At 36.2% G+C, this 25,300-nt stretch overlaps 1 protein-coding gene across 1 annotated transcript in view; it reads left to right on the forward strand.

Annotated features, from left to right (window-relative positions):
• The window catches only part of LOC122805788, a 91,076-nt gene that overhangs the window by 59,794 nt on the left and 5,982 nt on the right, over positions 1-25,300 (forward strand). The gene's annotated exons all lie outside the window — the stretch shown is intronic.

A 25,300-nucleotide genomic window follows, 5' to 3' on the forward strand; every position in this document is an offset into this window, starting at 1 on the left:
GTGACCCACCCCTGACCCGCTACAATGGGTCTCATCGGTGGGTCAGTGCTGTTTTTATGGACCTTTGGTAGTCCTTGAATGACCGGTATGGTCGGGTCCTTGACTCTAAAAAAGTCATATAATTCTTGGGTTATATGAAGGGACATAACAAGGTCATCCAAAGTATTATAAACACTAAACACCTTGTCTATCAAAATGTCATAATCTATTTTTAAGTAAAACTGTGTATCACTTAACATTGATTTCATTTTCTCATCATAGTAAGATGTATCCATAATGACCACAGGTCCACCTTTATCTGCTGGTCGGATAATGATCGATCTATCACTTCTTAAGGCTTTCAAGGCTTGCCTCTGCTTAAAATTTAAGTTCTGTCCATGTCTATTTGGCCTCTTATCCTGACAATTCCTATAGATATCATTTTCTAATACATTACCAAACACTTCAACGGCTGGGTGGAGTGATGGTACATATACACTATTTGCACGATACCTATTGGTGCTCATCTGGTCACTACATCCCCCAAAGTCCAATCTTAACTGTATGTTCCTGATGAACAATTTGGTGTCTATGATGGTATCCACCAAATCACTGTCCTTAGTGGGAATAAACCCAAGACCTTTATTTAACACCTGTTCCTCAAATTTATTCAATGTCCTTGAAGACAAATTAATGACTAGTGATTTAGTTTCCCCCACATTTTCTTTAACGTGGGACCATGTTGTTCTTCTGCAGATCCTTTCCTCTTCTGCCTCCCCCTGCTTGTCGCACGTTTCTTCTCCAAAAAATGATTCTGAGCTATGGGAAGGGGTGCTGGTAGTATGTTCAAAGGTGGGGTCATAACATTCGTTTTAGGTCTGACTACAGCTGCTCCTGCTAATGAGTTACTATCATTTGTGTCATTGGTATGCCCCACCATACCTATTCCTGAACCGGAACTAACTTGTTCACCCACAATGGGTGAATGAACCATGCCTACTCCTGACCTGCCATTATTCGCCTGCTCTATATCCTGTGCTGCAGTCCCTGCACTCATATCTGTACTGCCATTAAATTCTACACCATCAATATTATCCCTAACTGGTGTTGCGACGGTGGCTTGTGTTTCATTATTTATGGCTAACTCTACATTATTCATTGTGTGTGTAACAGTATTCATTTCCTGACAACCGGTATTTCTTGAAAACCTAGAACTAGGACCCGGTGGTTCGTCCGACCCATTACCACCCTGTGGATAAACATTCCTGTCTCTAGGCCAAGTGAAAACATGATTGTTTTTAAAATCCCGTGTATCCCTTGTAATTTTGGCCTTTTTCTGATCAAGCATTCTCTTCTCCATAAGCAACACATCCTCTAACACTCTTTCAAGTCTCGCAACATAAACATTGTTAATACACTTTAATTTAAAGTCACTAAACATTTTGTTCACCAGCAGTCTTAATTTGTTCTCCTCAGGTAGGTGGAAGTCAATTAATAGCTTCATGTAGTTGAAGCTGAGCTCTAAATTGAGCTGTTGCCAACGGTATAGTAAGTCCGGGTATAAATTACCGGATGTTGGCATCTTCAAGATGCGGAGCCCATGCGGTATTATACGTTTCAACAAACATGCTTCAAAATACTGTCTTTGAACTTGTAGCCTTTTTAACTTAATCAAAGCTGTTTCTAGTTCTTGTAAGTCTCTGGTAGCACTTAAATTACTTACATCAGCAAGAGTGTCAATGTTCCCGTCTACAATAGGTTCAAAGTCCAGAAGCGAGTTAACCTCGCCGGTCACACAAACCTGGAACCGTTCCGTAAACCTGTTAGTTCTTTCCGGTCCAAGCGGAACGTACGGTAGTTCAATGCTAGGATAATCCTCGTTCGCCATCCTCAACAAATGCTGCACTGTCAAGTAAAAATAAACAATACAGGCAAGACGAATGCAGAGCAGCACGGCAGTTGAGACGGGTTCCCACGTAATAAATATGTAAAAAACTGCACCAGTCACCATATACGTGGTCCCCTAATGGCAACAGAACGCAGAAAGAGAACTCTCTCAGTGTGATAAACTCCAAGTAAATGTAGTCCAAGGCTTCTTCAGACTCTTCATGCATTACAAAAACTTCACTCCTTTAAAAAGCCCACCAATCACTGTCATTGGATGCAACATCCCTTATCGAATACAAGAATTAAAGTGATATACACTTCATGTTCCATCTTAATAAAAAGATAGTGTACGGAGACTTTTTCTAAAAAACACATGTCCAGAATAAAAGCTGGTTATACCAGGAACACAACAAAAAATACAACTAATCTAAAAGCTCGAGTCGGAATGGACCTAAACACATCGTTCCTACTACGCCTATAATATACTTAACGACCCTAACATTTTTAAACCAGGAGTGAAGTTTTTGTAATGCATGAAGAGTCTGAAGAAGCCTATTGGCGAAAGCGCTCACTCGTTGTTAGTAATAAAGTCTTTTTGGATTAACAGCAGTTGCTTCGTATTATATCACTTGGACTACATTTACTTGGAGTTTATCACACTGAGAGAGTTCTCTTTCTGCGTTCTATTGCCATTAGGGGACCACGTATATGGTGACTGGTGCAGTTTTTTACATATTTATTACGTGGGAACCCGTCTCAACTGCTGTGCTGCTCTGCATTCGTCTTGCCTGTAATGTTTGAAGTTGTCGGAAATTGATTTAAGGGAATTATTGGCTAACCGCAACAACTTAACTAAAAGTGTGAACTCAAACCGGAGGGATGGGTGGAACATGTCCAAGAATGAATGGGATTTACTGAATACTTTAAGGAAAGCAGACATCAGAATTGTAAAAGCAGATAAGTGGGGGGGGTGGATTGGTGTTTTTCAACCGTACTGATTATATATGGAGAATGGAGGATATGCTAAATTTGGTCACTTACACACAAGTATCACTAAATGAGTTAAACCAAGCAAACAAACGTATAAGAATTTTTGTCAATGACTTGTTCATTGAGAATAGGATATATTTGAATTTAACTAACTACTTGACCATGGTCTCCCCTAAAATACCTGTAATCTTCGGGGTCCCAAAAATCCATAAATGCCTTAACAACCCCCCCTTTATGGCCAATTGTGGATGGAAGAGATTCGATGAACTATCCTTTAGCAAAATATGTAGACAGTCTATTGAAAAAATATGTGGCAAAAGAACCATACATTTGCAAGGACTCATGGTCATTTTTAGATGCAATTAATAAACAAGTCTTTGACCTGAACTATAATTTTGCAACCATCGATGTCAAAGACTTGTATACTGTAATTCTACAAGATGTAGGCATCGAATGGCTAGAATTATTACTAGCTAAAAGGGGGGCGACAGCAGTAGAAATATGCTTAATAGCTGAGCTTTAACAACTTCTTCTTGTTCAATGGCCAAATTTATTTACAAAACAGTGGAGTGGCAATGGGATCCCCTGTAGGCGGTAGTTCTGCTAATCTTGTTATGGCCTTTTGGGAGGACCAATTTGTGCACAATGTGAGTAATGTATTTAGGAGTGAGATTGTCTTTTATACCAGGTTTTTGGACAATATCTTTTTGATTTTTAAAAAAGGATGAATACACATTTAAGGAATTTATGAATTACTGTAACAGCACGACAGATTTTTTTGACATTTACTTATACATTCCACAAGGACACAATAGCGTTTCTTGAGGTTGAGTTAAGGAAAGATGCATCCAATAATAGATATCTAGCTAAAATACATCGTAAGGAGACTTATTGTAATTCCTATCTCCACTACAGTAGTGCCCATCCTCAACATCAAAAAAGGTCCATAATAAAAGCACAACTAGTTAGGGCCACCAGAATGTGTACCACTACCACGTATTTTGAAAGTGAATTTAGATTATTATTCCAAATGTTTACCAATAGGGGATATCCAAAACATATAGTGAAAAATCTACTTAAGGAAGTCCAAAATAAAAGGGTGAATGGTTATTTTAAAGCCATTTTAAACAACACAGGTCAAAGTGTCATTACGAATAATTTGTCACCCTGTGAAAATGGAGATAGCCCAAGTTTGGACTATAATTATGCCTTTATTACTACATTTAGTTTACACGCAGAAAATATCAAACATATTCTGCAAAAAAATTGGCGCATTTTCCAGTTTGATAAGGAGTTTATTAAATTAGGACAATGCCCTAGGGTGATATATAGGAGGGGTACTACACTGAAGAATCTTTTAGAATTACCCCCACCAAGGATTACACATACCCCAGGGATGTACAAATGTGAGTCTTGCTCATATTGTAGATATATACAAACAGGTAGCAAGTTCAACATCCTTGATGTTGACTTTACAAGTAAGGGGAGATTTAACTGCAACTCTGCTATGGTGGTATATTTACCCTTCTGCCAGTCTTGTATGGGGTTCTACATTGGCAGGACCGAGCGTAAATTTAAAGAAAGGGTGTACGAGCACCTTTACAACATCAGAAAAGTTAAAACTGAGAACGCCTGGCGAAACATGTAGCAGAAAATCCTGGCCACTCATTCACATTTAGGGTCACTGACCAAGTGGAATTTGATATTAGGAATGGGCCTTTAGGTTACAAGCTTGAACTAGTTTGGCAGTTAAGGACAAGGTCCTATGCTCTACCTGGCTTGAATGAAATATGTTCCCTTGGCTGTGTATTGAAATTGAGGAGTCTCAAATGCTAACAACAAGTAGGGAACATGTTAACCATTATTCATATTTTATATGGTTTGGTTTTTAATCAGGTTACAATATATAGATATATATATATATATATATATATATATATATATATATATATATATATATATAATTTCTTTGGCTGAAGGACATTGAAAGCTTTTGTAAAGTAACTGTGTTAAAAATGTAACTAAAAATCAATTCTTTGAAACGTAATGGTAAATACAGCTTTAAATAATTAACTGGATGTAATACAGGTGATAGGTGGAGAAGGGAGGGAACATGTGATATTATCTTATTTTTATTTAAAATGGTTTGCATTATTTCAACCTTTATCTGATGAAGTTGAGTGCATGTTACTCAACGAAAGTGCATAATATTTTTACATAAACAGTTAAAATTACCATTGCCTGCCTTTTCTTTGTTCTTTTAGGGTGTATGTTGCCAGAGAGGAGGAGAGAAGTGTGATAATTTGGGAAAATTGGAAAGTAAGGTGTTTGGATTGCTTAGTGTCTACTTTGGGGGTCATGTGTTTTATTGGAGTAGGGCAAATTGGGATGGTAGAAGAGTATTTGTAGGTAGGGATAAGTTTGTAGGGGAAAAGAAGACAGTTATCGAAGAAGAGGTGGGGGATATGATGGTTGAGTGGTGTATGTGCTGTAAGTAGAGTGATGTGGTTGAATGAAAAGGTGGAGAATGACTGGTACTGGGAGGACTGGTGAGGTAGTGTAGATAAAATAAGGGAGGTAGAAGTGTTTGAGTAATGAAGGTAGTAGATTTAGTAATCATGGTTATTTTGAGAGTGAGCCGAGTAAAAATTAGTTCAGTTCTGTGGGCAGAGATGTGGGCTGTTTTGTATATGGCAGATGATCATTTTGGCATGCGCTTAAAAAATTCACCATGAAAGTAAAAAAGGCTTACAATTGGTTCAGTACTATGTAGAGAGATTTGTAACAAAAGGTTGAATCCACACATTGTTTAAATAGTTAAAAAAATGACCTAAAGTACAATACATATTAAGAATATAGTTACTGCTAAAACAGATAAGGTTTTCAAAATGTCCCCATTAAAGGCCATTTGGTACTATCAAAGCATACAAAGTACAGAATATGGACCTTAGCTAATCTATATTAAAAAACACCTAGATTTTATTTCCAACAATTGTAAAGGGAATCTTATACTGGGAGGAGACTTTAATTGTACCTTAGAAGCTTCTGAAACCACCAAGAAGTATTTTCGCATAGCAACTATTTCAAAATCCTTAAAAAATGGATTGATTAATTTCATTTAATAGACACTTTTAAAGTAAAAGATGATAAATCCTTATTTTCCCATAAAGACCATAGATTTGTAACACAAACCAGAATAGACAAATTATTCGTAGTTCAAGATTTACAAACAAAAATCCTCAACTTCTCAATAGTTCCATGCCCCTTCTCAGATCATGACTCTCTGATAATGAAGCTCCAAATAGAGTTTAAACCTTTAACCCTCTCAACTAGAATTCCATCATATATCACGAAAATTAAAGAATTCAGACCCTGGATGTTGTCAGAACTACATTTATTTCCTGAAATTAATAATATAACAGAAATCAGTAAAGTCATGATTTGGTACTCATTAAAAACATATTTATTTGGTAAGACCCTTAGCTGTTACAAAAACAAAGTTAGAAAGTGGGAATCTGAATCATTAGACTTGCAAACCAGACTCTTGACAGCAAAATCTAAAAAAAAAATCAGAATTGTCCAGAAGTCAAAAAAGAAGTAGAGAAATTAAATAAAAAATATAATGAAATTCTAACACACAAAACTTGTCTAGCCTTGGAAAAATTAAAAATAAACTCATTAGCCACGTCCCCCAGATATCTACATAACTTATCTACAAGAATTAAAATACAATCTAAAGCAAATAAAATTAGTAGTATCTATCATGAAAAGAAAGGGAAAAAAGTATCAGATATAGGAGACATCCTTGAAACATTTTGGTTCCATTATATGGAACCCTTCAAAAAAGAAGAAGATTTAAATACCAATCAAATAAACTTAGATACAAACCTTATCAATATAAAAATAAAATCCCGAAAACTTAAAACTAGACCTACAAAAACCTATGTTCTACAAAGAAATTGTTGACAAGATAAAAGAAAGTAAATCTAACAAAGCTCCAGGGATAGATGGTATAATAACAGAAATTTACAAACTCTTCCCTTCAACAGTAAACTCCCTTTTTCATAAAACTTTGCTAGAAGTCCAATCAGAAGCAAAAATACCACCCTCATGGAAATATTCTCTCATAACACCAATACTAAAAGATAATAAACCTTCACACCTTTGCACCTCATACAGACCTATATGATTACTGAATAATGATTACAAAATATTCATGTCAATCCTAGCTAACAAAATGAAAATCCCACTTTCAAAGACAATCAATAATGATCAAACTGGATTTTTATATAACAGGCAAACACATGATAATATCAAAAGGATAGTTACTCTTATAGATTATATGAATAAAGAAGATAGAGAAACACTTGTAATCAGATTGGACATAGAAAAAGCCTTGGATTCCCTCAACTGGGAATATCTATTTAAAACTTTAGCATTATTGAATTTCCTCCTCCCTTCATCTTATTACTAAAAAAAACATATATATTAATAACTTAGCCTACATTAAATTAGGTCCTTTCACCTCAGACTCTATCCATATAACGAAAAGTACTAAACAAGGATGCAATGCCCGCTTTCTCCTATTTTATTTGCTTTGGCTAAAGGAATAGAAGTCTATGACCAGTACATATCTAAAATAATGCTTTCTGCTGATGATATTTTATTAACCCTATCAAACTCCAGAGCAGAAAGTCATTAGAACTAGAAGTAGTAATGGAGAAATTTTATAAGATTTCAGGTCTACACTTTAATAGATCAAAATCAAAATTTCTATTTTTAAATAAGAAAAAAAGACCTACAAGTTACAGATAAATCCATCATAGGAAAACAAGAACTTACACTAAATTATTTAGGAATAGTGTTATGCAAAAATATAAATGAAACAATATTAATACATTATAAAAACATTATTGAAACAATAAAAATATATATAGAAAAGTGGAACAAAATTATATTAACTTTTGAAGACAGATTGCAATTAATAAAAATAGTCTTATTGCCAAAAATACTATATGTAGCATTAGCAATACAGTTAATTCCTGAAAGATGCATTTTTAAAGAAATAAACTCATGACTAATAAATTTGTTATGGTATTCCAAAAAGAATAGAGTAGCTCTAACTCATCACATTATACCCTGGAAACAAGGAGGATTGAACTTCCCAGAAATAGAAACATATATAAAAGCATATGTGCTTTAAACTACATTAAACTGGATAAACCCAAATTATTTTGCCAACTGGAAAGAATTAATAATGGCTATATTAACAAATTAATTTAATCTGTTAAAAAAAATTTAATAGTAGACAAATCAAACAAACCCCGGAACATACTATGCATAAGTATACAATATAACAAAACCTTCTAAAACAACACTGATTAATCATTACATCAATTCCTTTAGGAAACTTATCAATGCAAACATAGATTTAAAACTTTGGTTTGACCTTTTAACCCCATTTACCATCACTAAGAACTTTCCTCATAAAATATATAGGGAAACAATAACCTCCTGGGAGCAAAATGGATTCTTATGCTGGTTTCAATGTGTAAATACATTTAATGTTTTAGATATACATATGATAAAAGCTGCTTACAATATTCCAACACAGGACTGGTTAACCTTGCAAAGCATTTTAATGTACACTCAAGATTAATGCAGATTACTTAATTAATAATTCCTCATTTAAAGATATTCCAAAACTAATTTTTCTGTATGAATTTATATATAATAGTTGTGAAAAGAAAAATTCCATTTCAAATCTATATAAAGAGTTAATAACATATAAAACAATGCCCAAACCATCATACTGGCAGTTCTTAACAAAAGGTCAGTCATTGCAGTTAACAGAAGAAATTAAAAGTAACATCTTACTATCAGTTAATTACACCTCTAACACACAGTACTGCAAAATATTTAACTGGAAATACTTACATTGAGCATTTTTAACACCAGATAGAATTAAAAAGATCAGTACTACTAAAAATGTATTTTGCTGGAGGTGTGAAAAGTCAAATAAAGCAGACTGGAGTCATACTTTTTATGAATGTAATAAAATTAAATCATATTGGAATGGAATCAATCACTTTTTACAAGCTTTATTTAATGAATCCTTTACCTTAACTAAAGTATTGATAACACTAAATGTAAATGAAGGTCCCTACCTGAATAAGACAAATATGCATTTGTTATTGACAAAACTTGCTATATCTAGGAAATGCATAACCAGAAGGTGGAATTCAAATACACTTCCGACCTTGGAAGAAGTCTACACTTTACTGAAGACAACTGCATTGATGGAAATAAAAATCAAAGAACTATGAATCTATCCTAGGTCATTGGTAAATAATCTTTGGAAGAAAGTTGTATCTTTGTTGGACACTCTGCAATAATCAATATTTTATCTCTGATAACTGATCTGTTAATTCTATATTTAATAACATACGGTGTATATAACTGAAAGTCAGGCTATTGTAAATATTGCATATAGTTGTTTAAATGATATTTAAAAATATTATATAAATGTTATTTTAATTGAAAAAAAAATATTTGAGAAAAAAAAGCACACACAGAGTAAAACTCCTGCATACATGAAATAACCAGAAAAGGCAGCCCTCAATTCTAGAATGGGAACCTAATAGTCAGCCATGGACTGGTAATCCAAGAAGTAGTGTAAAACCAAGAAGTAGTGTAAAACCTGGTTTATTAAAGCTTTAAAATTACAGCATTAGCTTTTTGTCCACCAACAAGAACAGACTTCTTCAGAATAACAAACAAGGGCAGGGGCATAGCCAAGATGCAGACAGGTTGACAGCATCTTTTCTCTGCTCTGCTATTACGAAGATATTTCTGACAGAAAAAAAAATTAAAACTGAATATTGTAGACCTACTATTTTTGCTGAGCTACTTCTACTAGCACTACTGGAAATCTATGTCAAAAAATCGATCCAATTAATTATTTTTTCTGTCAAAACCAAAGAAAAAGCATCAACTTCCACTTAAAATGAGCTTCTCAAAGAACATCTCGCAGGATCAGACAATGAAAAAGAAACTGCAGTCTTTATTAACCACTATGCAGGACTTATCTATGAAATTTGACAACGTACAGTAAATTAGAAACTTTTAAGGAGAAGTGTACAAAAGAAATAGAACTACAAGAACTATTGATACAGCAAAAATCTTAAATAGCTGACATGGAAGAGTCACTTAATGATGTGGAAAATAGAATTACAGAACAAGAACTTCAACTTGATTTTATTTCTAAAAATACTGCTTTAAAAATAAAACACATGACAGAAAATAGGTCAAGAAGAAATAATCTATATATATATATATATATATATATATATATATATATGCTGCCAGAAAGGACAGAAGGAGAAGACATGGTGAATTTCCAAACTTCATGGTTACCAAATGTTTTAAAGTTACCAGAATCTCTTTCATATGGTCGAAAGACCCCACAGATATTTAAAAGTTCCTTTTTCATCCAACAAAACAGAGCCAAAGGTCAATAATAGTTAAATTCATTTTATCACAAGACAAAGAACTTATTCTGAAGACAGCATGAACAAATTCACCAGTGAAATACAAGGACAACATAATCAGACTTGATAATGATTACTCAGCAGGTGTAATTACAAAAAGAAAAGAATGTTTGCCTTTGATAAAACTAAAAGACAGCTCAGAGTTCACTTGTTTCCAGCAAGAATTAAAATCTTTTTTACTGAAGGAGCCAAAACTTTTGACACATTGGAAGCAGCTCTATCTTATTTATCAGGTAATAAAACCTTGGACAACATGGAAGCAGTGGATTGGAGTAGTTTCTCTCTGAAGTGTCAGGCAGAAAGAAAAGTGAATGGAGAGCAAATGACAAGAAATATAAAAAGTTGAGACAAATGAAGGACAAAAAAATAACATTTTCCATTATACTTTTGACTTGAAAATTCTTGCCTAAATGCTTCTATTATTTAACAATATGTTCAAAATGTGAAATAACATGAATTACAAGGCAAGGAGTGTGACTTGATACCTAAGGACAGCCTCAAATTAAGAAAGTAAAATATTTCATTATTATATAATTATATATAATGATACCATCATAAATTTTAAATATTATTCACACAAACTAGCTATATTTCACCTATATACCATTAATAGTGCTAAATAATACTCTCTTACACAAGCTTATTTCCATTCACAACAAGAACAAAGATACCAGTTGAAGTGGAAATGCTTAATGTTTTTCACACACTAATATAGATTTTGACCTGGTACAACCTTTACAAAAACAATTAACTTGCTACTAAATTAACATTAACTCATCAACACTACCATGATGAATAAAGATAAACACAATTACAAAGCAATCAACCTAGCTAGTATGTTATTAAAAGTGAAATCACTGAAAATTCTTTACATTAAAACAGCTGTATTTGTTGAGTTTTGGAAACTGCTGTGTATTGCCAATGACGGAAAAGAAAAATGTATCTAAAAACTAATCTACTGCTTATGCCTTAAAAATATCACTTTTTAAAGTAAAAATGAGCTGTGTGCCACACGTAAGTCATTTGGGGGATGGGAAAGCTATTATTAGCACTCAAATGCTTGCAACCCATTTAAAATCTTTTAAAAGCTTCACTTGATTTTTCAGCTTCCCACCAAGATCGCAAGCTAGAACACTTGTTTTCTGGTCCCAAGTGAAATCCTTTAATTTCCCATCACTAAAAAGCTTTCAGTTCCTTCACAAAAGTATAAATGGCTCAAAACAAAAGTAAACAACCCAGACATAATGTAAGCATTTGGGTCGGAGCTCTAGATGAGCAGTTTAAAGCTTCCAAGGCATTTAAAGTGACAGGCACACAATTTTACAAGTAAATCAGTAATATCCAAGTAATATTAAATTTAAATATATTGAATATAAACAATAAAAAATCCCCTGCATGATTTTGATAGCCTGAAAATAACAGATGTACATACATTTATATTACAGTGCAACAAGAAATAAAATATACATGCTATGACCATTTGTTATAATCTTTCTGACACAAGCAGCTTAAATGAAATATACAAATGCAAACTAAGCAGGCAGTATGTTCTACTCATGGAGTTATTAATTTATATATGTCAAACTGTAAATATGTTACAGTTAATTTTATAACACATCTACGAATAGTAGAATTAAATTATAACTTATAAATTTAATAGTTTGGCATGGATATCGTTTCAGTATTGAAGGGTGTGGATACTGTTTATTTAATATACAAGTGTTATAAATGCTTAGCTGGTAGTGATATCCAGTCTTCAGGGAATGACAAATTACAAGAAAAACATTTTATGACCACTTTCTTACATGTATATATTAGAGAACATTTCATTTTAATATGTTCTACATAAAATATATTTTATATAAATGGATGAGCAGCTTCATAGAATTCAAGTGAAAACTTATGGGATTACTATAGAACAATTAATGCTCATATACCAAATAATACGAGACAAAAAACGTATCCTTCTCTACATAAAACAATCATCTCTCTCACTACACTGGAAACTTATTTAACACCACACAAAATGAAGCCAATGTTCAAAAAAAGAAAAAAAAACATTGACTGTTGGATATGCAAATTAAATATAAAGGCAGACTGGCTACATATGTTTTATAAATACCAATTGATTAAACCATATTTGGACAAAATTAATTACTTTTTGCAAGTAGTATTCAATGACAAATTTCATTTATCTAAATCTCTGATTCTGTTTGATGGCCCTGTACTTGACTGTGTTCCAAGAATTAAATATACAGTTTTATGGACCCATTTAGTTACTGCAAGAAATATCATAACAATGACATGGAAGTATTATATCAACAGTATCGCAAGTTGGAAATGAATACCATCAAAGAAAGAACTACATCACTGTATCTTGTATGGCAAAAGTAACTGAAATATTGGAGAGTAATGACTATAGCAAGCTTTGATTTGAAAGTTTATAGATGCAGAAGAATTTTATATAAATCAGACACCCCTGTTATATATATATATATATATTCAATGTTATGAAAACTGTGCATATGATTCTTTGAAAATGCATAAAAAGTAAAAAAAAAATTACAAGGTGCTTTATATTGAGTTAATTGAATGATTGTTAAAAAATATTCTTAGCCAATAACCATTGAAAAACAACTCATGGTACTCTTGCATGTTTAAAGGTACAGTAGAGAAAGTTAAAAACTTTAATCATACTAACTTATTCCAATAAGTCAAAAGGACTGGCAAAAACAATAAACCAATTAAAAAAACAGATATTAGTAACTGCAGTTTGAAATAACTCAAAAAAATCACTGCATAAAAAACAGTAGCTTGACATTTTTTATATTTTCAAAAAAACAATGTTTGTGGTCCATGAGAATTTTTTATGCATTGCTTTTTAGTTAACTCTGTAAATTTTAAAGCTTAAATAAACCAGTTTTACACTGCGTCTTGGATTACCAGTCCATGGCTGACTATTGGGTTCCTATTCTGGAGTTGGCAGTTGCCTTTTCCAGTATATCTGGTGATTTAAATTTTAAAGTTTATTGATGTAACCACTTGAATACATTCTACATTTCTTGTTTATTGGTTTTGGTGGCTGCAGCATAAGGGGCTGTTCCAATGGAAGGAGCCAGAGTCTTTTCACCGCTGAGGTTTTCGAGTGCAGTACTCCAGACCTTAGTTCAGTCATTGTGGAGCTTACTAAGTTGGTTGGTCTGCTTACCAATCTTTTACAAAGTGGTTTTTAAGGATCAGTACCTTGCATTGATGTGAGACATGATTTGTTCAGAGGCTTAATGGTTCTGAAGAAAGTAGCGTTCATCTGCCAACTGATTCTAATGGTATTTATGAACACTGGGAAGGAACTGTTGAACTGAACCACCAAAAAGGTACTTTACCCAATTGTACCATTCTATTAATGCAAATATTTCACCAACTGATGGTGCAGGCCATTCCATTACATGCAATTTTGATTAACTTATTCCTGTGGTGCAAGAATTTACCTATTTGAAAGAACTAATTTTACATTTTGAAAATTATGAGTTTACAACTTGATAATGCATATTTGAATCAATGCATTAATTTGGGTAGTGTCCCAAAAGGACTTAAGGTATTTTAAGTTTCAGAATGGTGTTATATCTGGGTCTAAATTTCATAATGACTTAACAGAGCTAATTTAATTGACATGGATTGGAACTTTTGACTTTGATTATTAACAATGACTGTATGATAGAGAGTTTACAAGCCAAAGTTCAACAGTTACATGGCGTCATTATAAATTATTTTTTTCTTCACATAAAGCAGTGTATGACTGTATATTTACCAATTTTGATTTCCATGTGGAAAAAGTAAACAGAAAAAAAAATTGTCAAGGGATAAACAGCAGTATGATTTTGGGAATGTATTTCCTTTACAGGTTAAACGGCATACTCATGTTGCTTTTAGTCCTTTACAGGAAAATAATAAAGCTTCATGTGGTCCCAGGAATCCGCAGAAGGTACCTAGTTATCGCCACAGAATTTACCCAATGACAACGAGCAAGTACATGTGGACCTTTGAGTTTCCAGTCCTCCACAGGTCCAAGAGGTTAGTGAACTGAGGAAACCTGCCACACTACAGAACTTACAGACCTCAAGGTCATGTCACCCATAGACAGATATACAAGGGGCACGCACATGAGAGTAATGAGAAGCAGGGGTTCATGGAAAGAGAGAGAGAGCATTTTAAGTGACATTTATTGTGCTCTGCAATAATGATATTACAGCCACTCATAGAAACGTCACCATTTACAAATACAGTGGTTTGGAAATAACCTAGGATTACTTTTCCCTCTTTGAAAAAGCAAAAAAAACAGAAGTAACCTCACCAAAGGTTGTACTGCCCCAAACAAAGTAAATACTAAGCAGCAAACAAAGGCAGTAACCATCACTTGATAAAAGTCCAAAGTTTTAATCAAGCTTATAAAACCATAAAATAAAAACAAATGACACTGATACAAACTGTGATACTCTACAAACTGTGATGAGCACTTTCGGGCAAATGCCCTTCATCAGATAGTTTAATGGTGAAAAAATCCTTTTATAAGAAATAATAGCCAATCATTCATCCACCTCTTCTTTAGGGCTGGCTTAAAGGGAACTACATCATTAAGGTACGGGGACCTATGTGCAGTAAGTTCTATGATCCACCTGGATTCCTGGTATTCAGTTTCATTAACTAAATCCCCACTCCTAATGCCTTTTTGTATATTCTGAATGACAATGAACTTAAAGCCATGACCCTGATTCTGTGAAATATGTTGGTATAAAGTGTTGTATGCATTGTGTAACCTAATGGAAGACAAATGATTCAATATCCTGTTTAACATGCAATTCATCTTCTCTACATAAAAACATGTGCACATCTTACACACAGTAAGATATATATCACATTCATTGTCCTACAGATGGCATGTGCATTAAAATTATAAATCTTCCTGGTATTGGAATGTACAAAAGTCATGTCCTGATTAATGTGTGCACATACCTTACACAACCCACAAGATCTAGTCCCTTTACACCTAGGAGTAAATAGGGGGTTTACTTTCATAAGAACAGCCAAGTACAACTTAGTTGATACTGTTGTAGAATTTAAATTATATGTTAGGAAGATTAATTTTGGTGCGCAATTTGAAAACACTGTGACTGAACACACTACAGATAACCAGATACTTAAAAAAAAAAAAAAAAGTTTAATGCCAGTCATGACCGCTACCATAGAAGTATATGTGAACACACAGTCACAATTTAACCCAGCAAGAATTTAATCTATTACAAGAATTAAAAGGGATCATTCTGTGAGAATTATGAAGCTCAATAAGGGCAGCGGGATAGTGTTTGATAATTTTAATTATAGTGCAGAAATGTTAAAGATTCTTTATGAAAGTGAGTCATATACCACAGCTTCTATCAACAAAGTTAACCAAATTGACCAATACTTGGTGGAGGGTGTGTTTAGCAATATTTGGACATTGACAAATACAAAATCTTAAATCCTAATCCATTGATGACATCTATCTTTCCAAAGATACATAAAAAGTATAATTAATCTGCCCTTTAGGCCTATTTCAGCTGCTGGTTCAAAGGCATATCCTTTCACAGTAATGATTGACAGAATACTGAAGCCTATCCAAGAGGTATCTACCCATATGATTAGGGACTCTTGGAATTTTTTTGTAAGACTCAACCCAGAATCATGGGGAAGTGAAGTTATTTTTATTATTATTTTTTTTTAATTTCACTTACCAAACAAACAAGACAACAAGGAGATAAACTATCTGGATACCACTATTATTAAAGGGGCAAAAGGTTTCATACCCAATATATACAGAAAACCAACATTTTCAAATAGTTATTTACACTTCAAAAGCTCCCACCCATTTTTAAAAAGAATTGCCCCTTTACAAGGCTTTAAAGGCTGGCCTGCATAATTTCTGACAAGAATTTATTCGATATTAAAAGAACTAAATTGGAAAAAATGTTCTTAGAAAGGGAATACCCCTATGATTTAAGGGCCATCAGCAACAAAATATTTGAAGGGTGGGGGATGAATTATACCCCTTTACTTGGTATTGGTTTGAACAATGTGAGTAACACCAGTAAAGAAGTGATCTTGAACCTGGACAAAAATAACCTTACAACATACGATACAGAAGTTACAACTTTTTGACACTCGAGTAATAAAAATTCACCCACATAGACATCCATTGTCAGGTCATATCAAAGGGCATTCACTGTGCAGTACAACACTGGTACACATGCTGTGAAAAATATATTAAACAAAACTGGTGAATTTTGACAAGTGATGAAAAACTACAAAGGATTTTGGGGAGAAGCCGTTTTTTGTTTACAAAAGAGCAAACATTAAGAACATAGTTGAATTTAACAAAGACACACCTTTGAACTATAAATAGAATAGAAATACCAAAAATGTGTTTTTTGTAGTCAATGCAAATATAGTTTAGAATCCAGTTCCATGAAGTTAAAAAAAACAGTTTAAACTCTGTGATTTAGGGGGTAACTGCACTAGTAAGGGGTTAATTTATTTAGTTCCATGTTCCACTTGTACAACTTTCTATGTGGGGAAAAAAGAGAGAGACAACTTAATTGGATATACAAGCATTATTATTATATCCCTAAATGCAATACTAATAATGCTCTATATAAACATACCCTGGAATGCAAGGAATTTAAGAGTTTTTTCCTTTAATAATTTTAGAAAAAAATTCCATACAACCTTAGGGGAGGAGCGTGGAAAAAAAGAGAGATAAAGGTGCTAATATGGCAACTGAGGTAGGACGATAATCATCCGCCTGGTTTAATTGACTCACTGACTCCAGTGCTGAATGAAAAGGCTCAGAAGTTATATCTAAAACAAATGCACATATAAAATTTAGTTATTTAACTGTCACACAATGTACAAATAATTGTGTAAGATTTTGACAATTTTCTTATTAATTAGTTTTATGTTTTTTATATTTTCAAGAAAACAAGGTTTGTGCTCGGAGATATTTTTTGCAGTGATTTTGAGTTTTGAGTTGTTTATTTTAAATCACAATTAGTAATAACTGTATTTTTGTTTAACTTGTTTATTTCTTTTACTGGTCCTTTTGACTTATTGGAATAAGTTAAAATTACTTAATAGTTTTTTTTTTTTTTTTAACTTTCCTAGTTTTCTCTGCTGTACCTTTAAACATGCAAGACTAAGAAGAAAACTTGTTTTTGAATGGTTATTTGCTAAGCCTGTTTAGCAATCTTTCAAGTAACTCAATATAAAGCACCTTGTGATGTTTGTTATTCTGAAGAAGTCTGTCCTTGTTGGTGGATGAAAAGCTAACATTGTAATTTTAAAGCTTAAATAAAACAGTTTTTACACTACTTTTTGGATTACCAATCTGTGGCTCCCTATTCGGTTCCTATTCTGGAGTTGGTGGCTGCCTTTTCTGGGTATTTGGTGTTTTAGTTTTCAAAGTTTAGAGCTGTAACCACTTGGGTTTGTTCTACATTTCTTGTTTCCTGCATACATAAACTGTTTTACACAAAAAAAAGTCAAACAGGGCTTGCTTTGATTATTCCGCATTTGTAAACCAAAAACAAGGAAGGGACGTTTAATATGGGTACTGGGGAGTACAGTGGTTTACATGATCACCACCTAGTAATGCTTTCACTTAAAAGACTAGCAATAGTGTTTGTAAATGTTGTCAGTATCAGGTGCAATGACTGGCTGAAATCAACTGTTCTTCCATTTCAACAAGTAATGAAGGGCTAATCACTGCAAGAAGCCTTAAGTTTTGCTGTTTTTTTCTGGGGTGGGGGACTGCCTTCTAATCTTTAATGGAGTAAAAAACATCTATTCACGTGTACCAACTGTAATAATACCATTCACAGTCTACCTCAGGCAACCATATAGCCAGATGACAGGTAGTCACAGTACAATTAATAACTGGTCAATCACTTTTTTTTTAAAGGAGAAGTTCTGCACTTCTGATGTGGCGAGTCTTTCCCCACAACCTCTGATCACCAAAAGAGACTAGCACTGAGGCTACTCCAAGTTAGGGAAAAGGTGACTAACTTAATACCCTTTTCTTCAGGTTCCCAAAACCTCACACATAGAACATTGTAGAAGGAAGGCAGAGTCCCCACACTGGGATTGGACTTGCGTAGATAGAACCAATTGCCAAGGTTACTTAAAAAAAATAAATAAAAATAATAAAATAACACCAACTACCATAACTATAGGGAACAGAGGTAGCAAGTTCTAGTCATACTTGAATAAGCCTGAATAATGCTGTCCAGCTAACCCAAAAGAAACCAATTGAGATATAGACTGGGAAAGTTATATTTGTGAGGCAAGTAATGCATGCAGCCACTACAGATAAGGAAAAAAAAAAACACTTGCATCCAACGAAAAATGCATACATGTTTTTATATATATATATATATATATATATATATATATATATATATATATATATTAGTGCTATTATAGGATTAATATTAGTGCCTATCCACATGTTATATATATACTACACTGTTCAGAAGTGTAGCAGGCTGCAAATTATCAGCACATTGCAAAAAATCTTATTCCACTTTCTCAGAAATTACTGAAAACTGCATGTACACAAGCTAATATGAGGGATGTGTACCACTCAGATTACTGAAAACTTTATTCAATGTACATAGCCTGTCCCATTTTATTCTATACTTCACTGTACAGTAAATGTTGATCAGTGGCAGTGATAAACATTGAGCTGCTTCCATGCCCCCGTGGGAGTGGTTACAGACTTGAAACTGTAGTTTTATTGGCCGTTTTGGGTCAATTCCTGGCTCTTTCCAGCCCCTGCTATCAGGCACGCTTTAGAGTGCTTTAGCGCGATTTAGCGCGGAGTTGCCACTAGAGCAGCATCGGGCAGCGCCAGTTTAACAAGGTTAAACTTTTTCTGCCTCCATAAAGTCTGTTCTTCATTTTTTACCTTAGAACTGCTCTACTAGTAATCTAAACAGTATATCCCTTAACTAAAAAGTGCAGCACTTGTTCCTAAAAGCTTTTACTTGTCTTAAAAGCATCTTCTTTTCAGGTTTAGCACTTCTGTATTATACAAAGTCCCTCACTATCAACCCCCCCCCCCCCAGGAGTACCCACTTCCTTACTAAGTCCTCTCTTATTCAGTTACACCCCTAACTTCTAAATTTCTCTAGCATGTCGAAGGGCCAGATGCTGGAGTCCTCTCCTGTCCAGTTGGTGAATTTGGGAATATTGAGGCAATGTTACAATTGCCTCATGTACACTGACAACCCTCTCCTCCTCCCACATAACACAAATACTTGCGAGAGATGCAGCTATTTAGCCAAACTGGAGGCTGAGCTCTCTCAACTCAGGACTGGCAAGACCAGACAGGAGGAGAAGGCAACTACACACACCACAAAACCAGTCTCACATAAAGCTATCACAACAATGAATCAAACACATAAACACACAGTCATACTCAGAGGCTCTGAGCAAAAATTTACCTAAACAGCAGAGGCCTCCAAAGCAGACATCCAAGCAACTGCCACCTCATGACACACCACAGGCACCACATAAACCACAAAATCAGTGTGCAAAGCAGTCACAGCCCTTAAGGCCAAATACAACACCAAACATACTTGTCATAGGTGACTCCATAGTCAGACACACTGACGTCCCACTCACCAGGCTGAACAAGGAGAGAGTCACAGTAAGCTGCCTATCGGGCGCTAGAATCCGCCACATAACACAAGCACTTGGGTCACTCCACAGCAAGTACAAATATGACACAGTCATTGTCCATGCTGGTGTGAATGACCTGAGACATACCTCCCTGGACTACATGAAAAGAGACATAGAGGAGCTCTCTGATTATGTAGCCCAGGCAGGTATGACCCTGACCCTGAGCAGTATCCTTCCTTCACCAAGAATGATGCCACAACATAGAGACAAGATGATCAGCTTTAACAATTGGCTTAATTTCTGGTGTCATTCAAAGGGGATCCAGTGTCTGTCTTCCTGGGATGACATGCTTGACAAGCCACGCTGCTTCGCAAGGGACGGCTTGCACCCGTCACCCCTGGGATTCCGGATATTGGCTAAGGCATTTGCCACCCCCATAGTGCCTTTTTTAGGCAAGGCTCAAATTCTAAACCTACCACCCTAGAAAACAAAAATGGGAAGAAACTAAGGGTAATGCTGCTCAATGCCAGAAGTCTAAATCTCAAAATGCACGCTCTCGAGGCCCTTCTCAGTATGGAGAACATTGATGTCTGTGCTGTGACTGAAACCTGGTTCAAGGCTCCTGAGAGCACCCCGGCACTATCAGGTTTTACCTCATATCATGCGTTCCGACCCCAAAACCCGGACCACACCACAAAAGGAGGGGGTGTATCCATATTCATCAAGGATACCCACACCTCCAGGTTGGTGGCAACGCACGGCATCGGAAACCATCCAGGTGCAATTAACCATAGGCAAAACTGCTCTACAATTTGTAGCATGCTACAGGCCACCCTCTCAAACTCAGGAACCCCACACAGCCTTCCTGAAGACACTGGGGGGTATAAATGTATCTCCAAACACCATTATATTGGGTGACTTCAACTACCCGAATATAGACTGGGAACATTACTCAAGCCCCAACTTTCTAGCCCAAAGGTTCCTGGAGTTCATAAATTCAAATGCCATGGAACAACTAGTCACCGTTCCCACAAGAGGAGAAAATATACTAGATCTCATCATCACAGACATGGGGACAAAATGCTCTACACCAGAAGTATATCCCTCATTGGTGAGATCAGATCACAAACTTATCTCACTGGAAATCCACATCCCGCCCCCACCCCAAACAAAAAAGACCACAGTGAAGAACTTCTCTAAAGCAAACTTCACACTACTCAAGACTGGTGTGGTATCCTTCAAGGCCCCCGAGCCAGTGGAAACCACAACCCAAGCTGTGGAAGCCCTTACAAATGCCTTCTACGAACACCTCCAGGACTGCATGGATCAGGCAATCCCTAATAAAACCAAGACTCTTTCCACCAAGGGCAAACGTCCAGTCTGGTGGACCCCAGCCATAAACAAACTTTACAATAAGAGGAGAAAGCTGTTACATGATAGAGCAAAATCCATAAAAGAGAAGACACCCTTGATCATTATTAGTAAAAAAATACAAGCACTCATAAAATCATCCAAGGCCAAATTTGAGAGAAAAATTGCAATAGATTCAAAAGACAATCATAAGGCCTTCTTCAGCTATGTTAGAAACCTGGGTGGAAACTCCCAGATATGTGCAGAATTAGTCCAAAATGATACAAAAATCACTGAACACACAGACATTGCCAACATACTGGCAGACAGGTTCAGTGCAAACTTCACACCCCTCTCCCCCCCAACAGGAGAGATAACTATCCCAGCGGAGTGTAGCCTCCCAGACATCTCTAATGCGCAGGTGAAAGCTGCTCTCTCTAAAGCTAAAAACACAGCATCAATGGGACCGGATGGTGTCCCCGGCTGTGCGCTACACGAACTCAATGAGGAACTAAACCCGCATATAAGGCAGCTGTTTAATCTTAGCCTTACCACAGGATACGTGCCCAAGGAGTGGCGTATGGCAACTGTGGTCCCACTCCACAAAGGCGGTACCTCTACGGACCCTGGAAATTACCGCCCCATAAGCTTAACAAGCCTGGTCTGCAAAGCTATGGAGAGGATCATAATGGATCTCATAAACAAAGACATAGGGGACTTGCAGACATTGGACCTGACCCAGTTTGGCTTTGTCAAGGGCAGATCATGCCTTTTGAACTTGGTCGACTTCTTCGAAACAGTCACCAAGGCCATTGATGAGGGAAAGGCAGTCCATACAGCCTACCTTGACCTTGCAAAAGCTTTCGACACAATACCCCACTCGGGTATTATAGAGAAACTTACCAGCTTAAATGTAAACCCATATGTCACAAGATGGGTTGCAAACTGGCTAAAGGACAGAACCCACAGGGTTAGAGCTGCTGACGCCATGTCAGACTCCAAGCCGGTCACAAGTGGGGTCCCACAGGGCTCAGTCCTTGGCTCCCTGTTGTTCGGCATCTACTTCTCAGAAGTACAGGCAAACATAGGAGGACTATGGCTGACAAAGTTTGCAGATGACTGCAAACTGGGTGCCATAGTGGAAAGTACATCGGACACAGATATCCTTCAGAGGGGTCTCACGGAAACTGATAACTGGTGCCAGAGCCATGGCCTGAAGTTAAATGCCAAAAAATGTATAGTCATACCCTTCGGGAAAAACAAGGTAACCCCAAGCTACCATATAGGTGGCAATCCATTAAGCACAGAAGAGGTTATCAGGGACCTGGGGACCCAGGTTGACAGTGGCCTTTCTTTTGACACTCACATTGCTAAAGTGGTTAGAAAGACCTTCTACATTGCCCACCTGATCATGACATCCAGATCAAGTGAGGTCATTGTTCCCCTGTACTCTTCACTTATCAGACCAATGATCGAGTACAATGCCCCATTCGGGATGTATCTCACCCGACACCTGCAGCAATTGGAGAGACCCCAAAAGTTCCACACCAAAAGGATAAAGGGACTCCAAAATCTGTCATATGCTGCCAGACTGAAGAAACTCCAGCTCTATTCAGTCGCATACCGCCTGCTCAGAGGTGACCTGTGCCTGACATACAAGGCCATGTCCAACCCGGAATTAATGGACATGCTCCACCTCAAAAAATCCAAATCTACCAGATCCACTAGAGCAAGCAACTTAAACCTTAGGACGGATATAAATAGGACATGCTGGAGGGATAGATTTGTCACCCAGAGACTCCCTATGCTGTGGAATAAAATCCCAGTCCATGTGAGGCAGAGCACCTCGATGGCTCTGTTCAAGAGAAATCTTGACCGGTGGATGGGAGATCGTAGGTTTACCCCGGGAATCATCTCTGTGTCACTGCTGGACAGAGGCACAACAAACTAATGGGCACAGTATTTTTTAACATAAGCCACAAAACTTTGGGCTAGGCTTATAAATGCCTTAGGGCAGATAGCCTAGTATAAACCTATGAACCTATGAACCTAAATAAGAGTCCAACCAAAAACTGCACAAACCTGGTTTGAGACATCAAAGTTCTGATGAAGTACTTTGTTAGAAAAGGACAAAAGTGTTGGAGTGTGGATTAATAAAATCCCTTGGGCTTGCAGTTGCTGGCTGACTTCTTTGTGGTGGTCTGGGTTTTTCCCGTTTTGGTTTGGTTACTAGTTTGGTCCTGCACTTTTGCTGTTATTATTTCTGTGAACAATACGAATGTGACAAACTATGCATTAATGAAACAGCGAGTTTCTCATTCCGATTTCAACACCTTTTACAGCAACAGTAGTGATACACTAGTGTAATAACTCCATATCCAACATTCCGCCAGGATTGCAACCATTCCTTTAAGTCATTACAGCACCCTATTGTCAGGTGGGAAATACTTAAAAGGTAACAGATTATGCAGGGCTTACAAATATTAAACTAAGGTGTCTCCTCCAGTGTTGAATGAGGAGAGATTAGTTGAGAGTGAAATATTTTTACCTTATTTCTATAACTCACATATACTCAATAGTCATTAGGACAAAGGCTATCTTCAATTAAGAACTAATGCTTACTATAAGGCAGCACCATGGCATTGATGGAAAAAGCCGCAACTACAGCCAATTAAGGAATCAACTGGTGACTTAGACATCTGAAGTTCTGCAGGGAGGAATGGGTGAACCCACGGGTAGGGGGTGTGTGCAGAGACACTCCTTGAGGTAAGGCGTTGTCCAAAGAGGAGTAGCCATAGGTTGTCAATAAACAGAGAGGTGGGTGGGCTGCAAAATAAGCATAGGTCATAACCCCCAGGATACCCTTAAGATCTATGCCATCTCCATTTCACTTGAAGTTTAAGGTGAGAGAAGGAGCAGGTCATTCCAGTGATGGACCAAGGTCAGCTAGAATGGATGAAGCAAATGGGGAGGGAAGGGGAGAGCCAACACTTACTGGGTTTAGCCACATGCAAGCTGGTCCCCTTGATAGTTGCTGCTGCACTACCTAAATAAGTATTCAAATTTAACTCCTGTGCATGTCCACTTCTTATGTCTCTCATTTAGTGCCATATGTTATATCTGGGTGAAAAGGTGTCAGGGCTACAACAAGTTATCTTTGTCTCATTTGGTCCCAAATATTATACTTGGGTGAAAAGGTGTCAAGGCTACAACAAGGTATCTTTGTCTCATTTGGTGCCAAATGTTATAACTGGGTGAAAAAGGCCAAGGCTACAACAAGGTATCTTTGTCTCATTTGGTGCCAAATGTTATACCTGGGTGAAAAGGTGTTAAGGCTACAACAAGGTATCTTTATCTCATTTGGTGCCAAATGTTATACCTGGGTGAAAAGGTGTCAAGGCTACAACAAGGTATCTTTGTCTCACATGTTGTTCACGGCACTATTAAAAGGACCAGTGCAGTGTCTGCCCCCTGCATCGTGCATGGCTGATGAAAAGATATGTATGCAGGTTCTTAATCAGAAAAATACATTTTAGCTATCTGTATGGGAGTTTGCATTTTGTTAGTTAATACTGTTTCCTTCAGCAGGTGCAAGATTCATAGTCTTTAGTATAAAAAGTGACCATCTAGAATCTTCTGAAGTAAATGGAAGACACTGATACTACGGCAAGTACATAAGTAGTTTTTTTCCCCCACCTTTAAGAAGAAAATTATTTCCCTTGCTGCAAGATGCAACACAAAGTGAATGTCCAAGCAGCACAAATGTATGGGCAGCTGGTGCTATGCAGTAACAGGCTGACAGACAGGATTTTGGATGCACAGGGCCTTTTAGC

The sequence above is a fragment of the Protopterus annectens genome, chromosome 7.part0 (assembly GCF_019279795.1).
Source record: "Protopterus annectens isolate FY-2018-M chromosome 7.part0, PAN1.0, whole genome shotgun sequence".
Classification (NCBI taxonomy): Eukaryota; Metazoa; Chordata; order Ceratodontiformes; family Protopteridae; genus Protopterus; species Protopterus annectens.